Source organism: Aotus nancymaae, unplaced genomic scaffold, assembly GCF_030222135.1.
Source record: "Aotus nancymaae isolate 86718 unplaced genomic scaffold, 86718_ANA_hifiasm-v0.15.2.pri h1tg000036l, whole genome shotgun sequence".
Taxonomy (NCBI): domain Eukaryota; kingdom Metazoa; phylum Chordata; class Mammalia; order Primates; family Aotidae; genus Aotus; species Aotus nancymaae.
In genome coordinates, this window is record NW_026988450.1 from 94516132 (window position 1) to 94526895 (window position 10764).

The window sequence follows — 10764 nt, forward strand, 5'->3', positions numbered from 1 at the left end:
CAGACAGAGACCTTGTCTCAAAGCAAACAAAAAACAAAGAAAAACAAAAACAAAGGAACACTTCCAAATTGATTGGGGCCAGTATTATTTTGATACCAAAACCAAAGACAACACAAGAAAAGAAAGAAAACTACAGGCCAATACCTCTTATGAAACAGACACAAAAATCCTCAATAAAGTACTAGACAGCAAATCCAGCACACAGAAGAAGGTTTATATATCATGACCGAATGGAATTTATTCCCAGACTGTAAGAGTGATTCAACATTTGAAAATCAATCGGTTTTATATAACTTGTGTCTTTGTTTGTGCTATTATAATAAAATACCTGAGACTGGGTAATATATAAAGAACAGACATTTATTTTCACAGTTTTGGAGGATGGTAAGTCTAAGATCAAGACACCAGTAGGTTCAGTGTCTACTGAGATTGCTCTCTGCTTCCAAGGTGGCACCTGCTGCTGCCTCCTCCAGAGGGGAGGAAGGCTGTGGCCTCACATGACAGAAGGGACAGAACGATAAAAGGGGGCCTATATAGTTCCCTCCAGCCATTTTATAAGGTAACTAATTTCATTTATGAGAACAGAACCCTTATGGTCTAATCACCTCCTATATGTATCACCTCTTACTACTATTGCATTAAAGTTTCAACATGAATTTTAGAGAGGACACACACATCCTAACCATAACCAATTAACAGACTAAAGGACAAAAAAACATATAATCATCTCCGTAGACATAGGAAATGCGTTTAACAAAATCCAATACTTTTTTTTTTTGTAATAAAACACACACACAACAAACTAGGAATGGATGAGAACATACTCAATCTGATAACGGTTGTCTGTGAAAGACCTCTAATAGTTATACTAAGTGGTGTATAACTATAACTAATAGTTATACTAAGTGGTGAAAGACTGAATGCTTCCTCCTTAAAACTGAGAAGATCAGGATTTCCATGCTTGCCATTTCTGTTCGGCATTAAACTGGTGGTTCTAGTCAGGAGAATTAGGCAAGAAAAAGAAATAGAAGGCATCCAGATTAGAAAGAAAGAAGCAAAGCTATTTCTAGTGACAGCTGACATGATCTTACATAGAGAAAATCTCAAGAAATTCGGTAAAAAACTATTAACACTAACAAACACAATCAGCAGGGTTACAGGATACAGGATACTCCCCAAACCGGTGTACAGACTTGCCAAATCCCTATGAAAATCTCGGCTGGGTTTTGTTTTGTTTTTCTATCCCCTTCAGCAGGTGTCTGCAGCCCTAGCCTGCCCAAGCCAGAGCAAGGCTGGAAAGGCTGGCCAGCACCAGAGCCATCGTGCCATGCTTGTGCTGCTTGTTTTTACAGAAATTGACAGGCTGATTCTAAAACTCATATGGAAATATGAGAGGCCTGAAATAGCCAACCTTGTAAAAAGAAGAACAAAGCTAGTGGGTTCAGGCTTTTCAGTTTCTAAATTTACTACAAAACTGTAATAATCAAGACAGCATAGTACTGGTATGAGGAGAGACATTTAGACTAATGGAATAGAATTGAGAATTAAGAAATAAACCTTTTAATTAGGTTATCAATAATAAAAATACAGATAACCTACATAAAAATGGGTAAAGTAGTAAGTAGACATTTCTCTAAGGAAAACATACAAAGCACATGAAAAGATGCTCAACCTCATCAATCACTAGAGAAACACAAATCCAAACCTTGATGAGACACCACTTCATACTAACTAGAACAGCTGTGAACAAAAAGACAATAACCAGCGTTGGTTAGGATATTAAGAAACTGGAACCCTCATACATAACTAGTGGGAATATAAAATGGTACAGCCGCTATGGAAAACAGTTTGGTAGTTACCATATGACACAGTGATTCCACTCCTAGTTACCTACCCAAGGAAAACGAAATCACACACTCACATAAAAACTTGCACATAAATGTTTATAGCAGTGTGATTCATTATAGCCAAAAAAGTGAAAACAACCCACATGTTCATCAACTAATGAATAAACAAAATACAGTATGTTCATACAATAAAATATTATTCAGCAATAAAAAAGAATGAAGTACTGATATACTTTACTACATAGATGAAACTCAAAAACATTCATATGCTAAGTGAAAAAAGACATTTAAGATCATGTGCTGTATCATCTCATTTACATGCAATTTTCAGAATCAGCAAACCTGTAGATATGAAATAGATCTGTGGTTGTCTGGGGCGGGTAGGAGGAAGCTGGGTGGCAGGTAAAGGGAGTCACTGCTAATAAGTCAAGGTTTTCATGGGAAGATGAAAATCGTCTAAAACTAGCTAGTGGAGAAGGTTGCATAATTCAATAAATTATTAAAACCTAGGAACTGCATACTTTAAATGGATGGGCTAGATGGAATGTAAATAATATCTTAAAAAGTTGTTTTGGGGGCGGGGCCGCGGGAGGCGGCGGGAGGGAAGGAGCGTCCCGCGCCGCCGCCGCCTCGGCCGCCGCCTCGGAGCCGGAGCCACCGCAGCCGCCGAGCCGCAGTCAGAGTCGCCGCCGCCCGGCCCGCCCGGCTCCCCGCGCCCACCCCGCCCGGCTCCCCGCGCCCACCCCCGCCGCTGGATGCAGGCGGCCGGCGGCCCAGCTCTCAGAGGCGGAGGGCGGCGCGGGCGGCGGCGACGCGGGCGGGGGCGGTGAGGGAGGACCCCGGCCCCGACCCCGTACTCGCGCCCCGCCCGAGGGCGCCCGGGAGGCCGCGCCCGCGCCCCGGCCGCCGCCCGAGCCCGACGACGCGGCCGCCGCGCTGCGCCTGTCCCTGGACCAGCTGTCGGCGCTCGGGCTCGGGGGCGCGGGCGACACGGACGAGGAGGGGGCTGCCGGGGACGGCGCGGGGGCTGCGGGGGGCGCGGACGGCGGGACGGCTCCGGAGCCCGCGCCCCCCGACGGGCCCGAGGCCGGCGCGCCCGCGACCCTGGCCCCCACTGTGGCCGCGTCGGTGACCCCCGGGTCGCTGCCGTTGCTGGACCCCAGCAAGAGCCCCCCCCAACACACCGCCCCGGCCGTCGCCCCCCGACGTGTTCGCCAGCTTCTCGCCCCACCCCGCGGCCCTGGCCGAGCAGATGAGCATGATCGGCAGCCGCAAGAAGAGCGTCAACATGACCGAGTGCGTCCCGGTGCCCAGCTCCGAGCACTTCGCCGAGATCGTGGGTCGCCAGGGGTTGCAAGATCAAGGCCCTGCCGGCCAAGACAAACACCTACATCAAGACCCCGGTGCGGGGCGAGGAGCCGGTCTTCATCGTGACGGGCCGAAAGGAGGACGTGGAGATGGCCAAGCGTGAGATCCTGTCGGCGGCGGAGCACTTCTCCATCATCCGCGCCACGCGCAGCAAGGCCGGGGGTCTGCCCGGCACTGCCCAGGGCCCGCCCAACCTCCCGGGACAGACCACCATCCAGGTGCGCGTGCCCTACCGAGTGGTGGGGCTGGTGATGGGGCCCAAGGGCGCCACCATCAAGCGCATCCAGCAGCGGACGCACACCTACATCGTGACGCCCGGCTGCGACAATGAGCCGATGTTCGCGGTCACCGGGATGCCCGAAAACGTGGACAGCGCGCGCGAGGAGATCGAGGCTCACATCACGCTGCGCACCGGCGCCTTCACCGACGCGGTCCCCGACAGCGACTTCCACGCCAACGGCACCGACGTCTGCCTGGACCTGCTCGGGGCGGCCGCCAGCCTCTGGGCCAAGACCCCCAACCCCGGACGACGGTCGCCCACGGCCACGGCCGGCCTCCGCGGGGACACGGCCCTGGGCGCCCCCAGCGCCCCCGAGGCCTTCTACGCGGGCAGCCGCGGGGGTCCCCTGTCCCGGACCCGGGCCCCGCCAGCCCCTACAGCGGCTCCGGCAACCCGGGCTTCACCTTCGGCGCGGAGGATGCGGGCGCCGCGGTGGGGACCGCCGCCCCAGAGGACTGCGACTTCGGCTTCGACCTCCTGGCGCTGGACCTGACCGTGCCCGCCGCGGCTACCATCTGGGCGCCCTTCGAGCGCGCAGCCCCCCTGCCCGGCTTCAGCGGCTGCTCCACCGTCAACGGGGCCCCGGGACCGCCTGCCGCCAGCGCCCGGCGCAGCAGTGGGGCGGGGACGCCCCCCCGCCACTCGCCCACGCTGCCCGAGCCCGGCGGCCTCCGCCTGGAGCTCCCGCTGTCCCGCCGGGGCGCACCGGACCCGGTGGGCGCGCTGTCCTGGCGGCCCCCGCAGGGGCCCCTGTCCTTCCCTGGCGGCGCCGCCTTCTCCACGGCCACCTCGCTGCCCGGCAGCCCCGCCGCCTCCTCCTGCTCCCCGCTGGACTCCGGTGCCGCCTCCGAGAACAGCCGCAAGCCCCCTTCGGCGTCCTCCGCGCCGGCCGCGTCCCTGGCACGCGAGTGCGTGGTGTGCGCGGAGGGCGACGTGATGGCCGCGCTGGTGCCCTGCGGCTACAACCTCTTCTGCCTGGACTGCGCCATCCGCATCTGCGGCAAGAGCGAGCCCGAGTGTCCCGCCTGACGCACGCCGGCCATGCAGGCCATTCATATCTTTTCCTAGAGCGGGCACCTGCACGCGGCCACCTGCGGGGCCGGCCTGCGAGGGGCGGGGCCGGCGGGAGGGGGGCGGGGCCTGGGCGGAGGGCGGCAGGTGTTCACAGATGAGCTTTAACTACAGTACCAGGCGTGGAGACCGAGACCCCGCAGCCCGGCGGCGCCCCAGCCCTTCCGTAACAGTATTGAGTGGTCAGGTTACAATAAACCAGAGAGAAAAGGTCCGCTTGCACTTTTGTTTTCCCTTTTTTTTTTTTTTTTTTTTTCTTAAGACACCCCTACCCTCCAGGGTGATCTTTAAAAAAAAAAAAAAACACGATTTTTACAGCACTCAGTGTTTTCCTTTTGTCCGAAACCGTTTTCTGATTTGACTGTTTTCTCGCCGGCTGGTCTCAGCCTGCACGGAAGTTTCCAGAGGAGGAGCGTGACGTTTTTACTTCCTTTTTGGGGCTAACCATTTATGCTTTTGTACATGAACCGTGCGTGGCCGGAGGGGCGCGGAGGGGGGGGCGGGGTCGAGAGGCGTTCCAATCAAAAGTTTCTAACTTTGTTAATTATTAATCCCATTTCTACTGCCGTTTCTGTTGTCATTTCTTAAATTAAAAAATTTTTTTTTTTTTACTTTTTATCTCTTGTGTATATGTAGGAATTTATAGGGAAATATGTACTTTATGGAATAAATTTTAAGAACTAAAATATATTTTATTTTAAATAAAGTAATGGACCTTTAATCTTACACAGCTAAATTACTGATTATATATTTGCTGAGCTGATTTAAGGGTTAAAAAAATTGTATCAAGAGTTTTATTTTTTGACTTCAAAGCCTTAATAAAGCCTCTTTTCTACATGTGAAAAAAAAAGTTGTTTTTTTGTTTTTCTTTTTTATTTATTTATTTTTATTGCATTTTAGGTTTGGGGGTACATGTGAAGAACATGCAAGATTGTTGCATAGGTGCATATGTGGTAGTGTGATTTGCTGCTTTCCTCCCCTTCACCTATATGTGGCATTTCTCCCCATGCTATCTCTCCCCAACTCCCCACCCCCCGCTGTCCCTCCCCTATTTCCCAACAGGCCCCAGTGTGTAGTGCTCCCCTCCCTGTGTCCATGTGTTCTCATTGTTCAACACCCGCCTATGAGTGAGAACATGCGGTGTTTGATTTTGTGTTCTTGTGTCAGTTGTTGTTTTTAAAAAAGAAGAAAGTAAGGTCGAGTGCAGTGGCTCACATCTGTAATCCCAGCACTTTGGAAGGCTGAAGTGGGTGCATCACGAGGTCAGGAGTTTCAGACCAGCCTGACCAACATGATGAAACCCCATCTCTATTAAAAATACAAAAATTGGCCAGCTGTGGTGGCATGCACCTGTAATCCCAGCTACTCAGGGTACTGAGGCAAGAGAATCGCTTGAACCTGGGAGGCAGAGGTTGCAGTGAGCCAAGATTGCACCACTGCACTCCAGCCTGGGCGACAGAGTGAGACTCTGTCTCAAAAAAAAGAAGAAAATGGCTTTATAGGCTCTGAAGGACCTGCAAATATGAGTTAGCAGGACTGCAGTGATAGCACCAGAACTTTTTTCTTCGCTCCATCTTGAGAAGATGAGTTTCTGACATGTTTTTGACAGCTGTTAACAACTTGAGGGAGAGCCAACTCTGGAAGAAATACAATGTCTAGGATGTCTGCGTGGCATTGTGTTACTCACAGGTCCTCGCCCAGACAGTCATTTCCATGGTAGCGGGGCAGCACAGTCACCACCACAGTGCACGGCTGGACCTTGGAGCCTTCGCCATCTGTGATTTCAGTGGAAACCGTGCCTGTGAAGGAACATGTCAGAAGAGGGTCATCTTGGACGTGTGGGTTACAGAGATGCTTCTTCACATGCAGACAGCATCTCCTGGATGACTAAAACTGTGACAAGTGATGAAAAAGGGGCCAGGCTCCGGGCCACAGGGAGCCCAGGGAGTAAAATACAAACTCTGCAATGGACTGTCAAGGCTTGGGGTTATATTTTGACCAGTTCCTAAATGATAAATAGAAACTTAACAGGCCTAGAAAAACGGTGAAGAAGAATTCTGACAGAGGGGACTCTTTCATTAAAAGACCTAAGACCTGTTTGGGGGACCCAGGAATTCCTTCATGTAACAGGGGTGCAGGGCTGTGGTGAAGAGACCTGCAGATCAGGCTCAGAGTGCAGGTGATGGCCAGATGGTGAGGGCCACAGGTACCATCATGGGAACCACACAGAAAGATGGATGCCCAGGTGTGCCCTATGTATCTTCATAACAACGTTCTCAACCCGAAACCCAATGCCAAGGACCGGGGTTTAATTTTGGAGATTAGTGCTTCTCAGGATGTGGTCTATGGACACTTGTAGCCCAATCGCCAGGAATCTTGTCTACAAGCAAATTCTGGGCTCCATCTTCTCCCCACATTAGGTGGGCCCTGGAGGCAGTAATTTTAACAAATACTCTTAACAGATAAGGTTGGTCCTATGCATGGACAGAAAATCCAAGAGAAGGAGCAGTTTTTAAGCAAGACTCCATTTACTCGGACAAGCTGAGTCTGTGCCATACTCACTCATGCAAAAGATGGGACAAGAAAAAGTATATATTAAGTTTTTACTATATTGTATTGATTTTGTGTCTGTTTACTCCCTTATAAATCTTGAGTTCAGGTATTCATAGGAATTGATTGTACTGATACTGATAATTACAAACAAATACCATGCTTGTGAATGATTTTTGTAACATCACTAACCCTGATACTGCTCTGGGACTGTGACCTAAATTTGGTCTGTAAATTTATGTTAAGAAATCCTTACTTCCAACACAGAGCTGAGGCTGTGGCCCAAGGTTCTTCTATTGGGATGTTTGCCCAGCCTCGGTCTCACATAACCCTGTGTGCAGCTTGACTTCAAGAAAACTCAAGAACAAAGGGGGAGTACAAAGTCACTGTGATACAAAGCACAGCATGATTATGAAGATCTCAAAATGGCTGCTCAGAAGTTTTGCTCAATATAACTGGCTTGTATCTAGAAGGTGCAAGTGTTTCTAACTGGAGATGACAGGCAAGGTTTCATGAAGAAGGCATTTCAGCTTGGCTTAAAGGAGAGGTGAAACTTAAACAAATCAGGTGAATGAACTGGTTCAGACTTTAGCCTTTAATAATCTTATCAACCCAAATCAAAGAAACTTCTAGATCAGTGACTCTCAACCTTGCCTGCACATTAGAATGCTCCAGAGGTTGAAAAAATAAAACAGAAACTTAAAAAGTCACCACCAGCGAGATTTTTATTTAACCAGCCTGGGGTGGTGCATGTCAAGATACCTTCCTAAATGGCTGCATGTCTCTTAGGCTCAGTTGAAACCAGTTCCAAGGGACTGGTTTAGAAGTAACCATGACCTCAGGAACAGGGTCACAGCAGAAAGCTGTCAACACTGTGGGATTCATTTTGTGTTGAGGTTATATTACTAACATGCTAACTCAATACTCATTTACCCCACATTTTGTTCCTTAGGGGACTATCTTGATTTGATTTCATCCATAACAAATGCAAGATTCACCAGATATGACATATTTCATTCATAAATAAGAAATGTCCTGATTTAAATATTTAACTTATATATGAAAAAACATCCTCTGGCATTTTATCATTTGCAGTATATTTCAGGTAAAATTTAAGGTATGAAAAACTGATTTAATTTGTTGATATTATTAATGTTCTTTGTACACTAAAAGGTAGATAACCAACCTAAACTGAAAAGCATTAGGCTGATCAAGGTCAATAAACACTTTTATTTTCTAGACACAGTTTAAATGATTTTTAGTTTTTGAAAACCAGGAAAAAAAGCTTTAGAATTCTAGGTCAGCACAGCAAGTGACCCCAGCTGGCACCACGGCTTACCTTTGTAATTGTCCAAGCGCTCACCAGCTGGCAACACAAAATAATACTGGGTGTCTCTCCCATGGTACAACATGTGTTTAGAGGTGTTTCCTATCTGGTAACCAAATTTATAATGGAAGTCCTATGATCCAGTCCATGGGGAGCAAAAAATAGTATAAATGAACATGTGAATGACATCCCAATACACACACACACACACACACACACACACACACACACCCTGCAGCCTTCATTGTGCCCAAGGATGTTCTTTAGAGCCAGGAAGAGGGTAAGTGACAGGTAAGCAGCATTCCCTCTTGCATAGCCCACGTGACAGACATCCCTGCGCCCTGCAGTGCTCTCTGTTCCCCAAGGCCAAAGGGCTTCTCGAACAACCCCGAGATTCCTCACCGGGGTCTGTGTCCTCTCCTTGCCCAGGAACCTCCCTACAGTCACAAATCAGACTGTCATGGCCTCCTCAGGGTGAAGGGTCCCAGCTGCCCCTCAGCTTCCCCACCGCTAGGCACTACACAGCAAGAGGAACAGGAGGGAGGGGTGGGCGTGCCTCAAGTGAAGGCCAAGATCTGGCCCCACTGGAGGACAAGAGTGCGGCTTCTTAGAAAAGGGGTCAGGCAGAAAGGCAGGGAGGCCAGTGTCCTGGCTAAGAGGATGGAGAGGGCAGTGTCAGGGTCACTGACAGGTGACAGGTCCTGCCCTGCCTGCCCACCACCTGAGGCATTCATCTTTTTTTTTTTTTTGAGATGGAGTCTCTGTCACCCAGGCTGGAGGGCAGTGGCACAATCTCAGCTCTCTGCAACCTCTACTTCCTGAGTTCAAGCTATTCTCCTGCCTCAGCCTCCCAAGTAGCTGGGATCACAGGTGCCCGCTACCACATCCAGCTAATTTTTGTATTTTTAGTAGAGACAGGGTTTCACCATGTTGGCCAGGCTGATTGGCTTTCATCTTTTTAAATCCATCCTCTCATTTCACCCTCACAAGACCCTGAGTGACAAAATCACAGTGTTCTTCTCCATGGCCCAGATGAAGAGTGAGGGTAAGTCCGGGTTAGAGATGCACCCTGGGAGGGAAAGGGCCATGCTCCTCACTTTGGGTCACATGCCTACCTTCTTCTCACGGGCAGCATTAACAGAGGCCCCTGCTCTAACAAGGCTGTGGAGCAGTGGATGCCCTGCCATGTTTCCTTGTGAGCAGGCCTTTGTCTCTTCATGAAATTCTGAACCTTCTCAACCAGGGGGCCCCTTTGCACTCCTCTCATTAGTGGCTGGGGAAGCCCACTTATGCCTAACCAACTTTCTAACATTCAACTGCAGGCCGAATTCCTTCACAGGTGGGAAGGACATCGCTGTCCATTCCTACAGCACCCATGACTGCTGTGACTGCCAGGTGCCACTGTCTTGGGTCTCTCAGGACAGACACGGGGGTTGCCCACATACCGGTTTTCTTGACATGCAGAAGACACTGAAGACGGTATGTGCCTCCAGACCATGGTGGGGCTGCACCTGGCAGGCCATGTCCTGTGGAGCCAGGTTGACTGTCAAGTACAGCTGAGCTTTACCCAGTAGGCCAAGCTTTGAAGCTAAAGGGAAAGATCAAGCAGGGGTTTCACCCATGATGGAGAATTACAGCAGCGTAGGATTAACTTTTTATAGATAAACCTTATAGCAGGGGTTCTGAACGTAGGGTCCCCAGACCAGCAGCCTCAGCCTCACCTGGGAATTTGTCAGAAATGCAGATTCTTGAACCCTACCCAGACCTGCTGACTCAGAAAGTGAGACTCATTGATAGTTTTTGCACACACTAGGGGATTCTGAACTGCTGGGGTTTGAGAACCACTGCCTATAGCATTCAGTAATATAACAAACACTCAGTGGGTGGGGCAGGCACTATCCTAGGCCCTGGGGAGACAAAATTGACTCCCTACCTGGGAGCCACATGGCAACCACCCAGACAGAAACCGAAGCCTAAGGGGGAGATGATGCTAACAGACCCATCACCCAGCAAAGCACACTTTCTCCATTCCCCTGGATTCCCTCAAAACCTCGGACATATACACACATAAGTACAGCTTAGTTGACTGTATAGCACTGATACAGTTTTATATTTATTTTATTAACTGTATTAATGTTGTAACTATTTTCCATGTTGACATATAGCATCCAAAATCACTGTTGTAAATAGCTGCACAAGATGCCATGGAACAGATATACCCTAACATGCATAACTGTTATCCCCAACAATTACACATTTTGTTTATTTTCTATTTTCTGTTATTATCGATCACCCCATAATGATTATTCTCATACACATAG

General features: G+C 49.5%; 1 pseudogene; it reads left to right on the forward strand.

The window, feature by feature from the left end:
- The first annotated feature begins 230 nt into the window (after positions 1-230).
- LOC135277943 (RNA-binding protein MEX3D-like) lies at positions 231-4736 on the forward strand (annotated as a pseudogene).
- The last annotated feature ends 6028 nt before the right edge of the window (positions 4737-10764 follow it).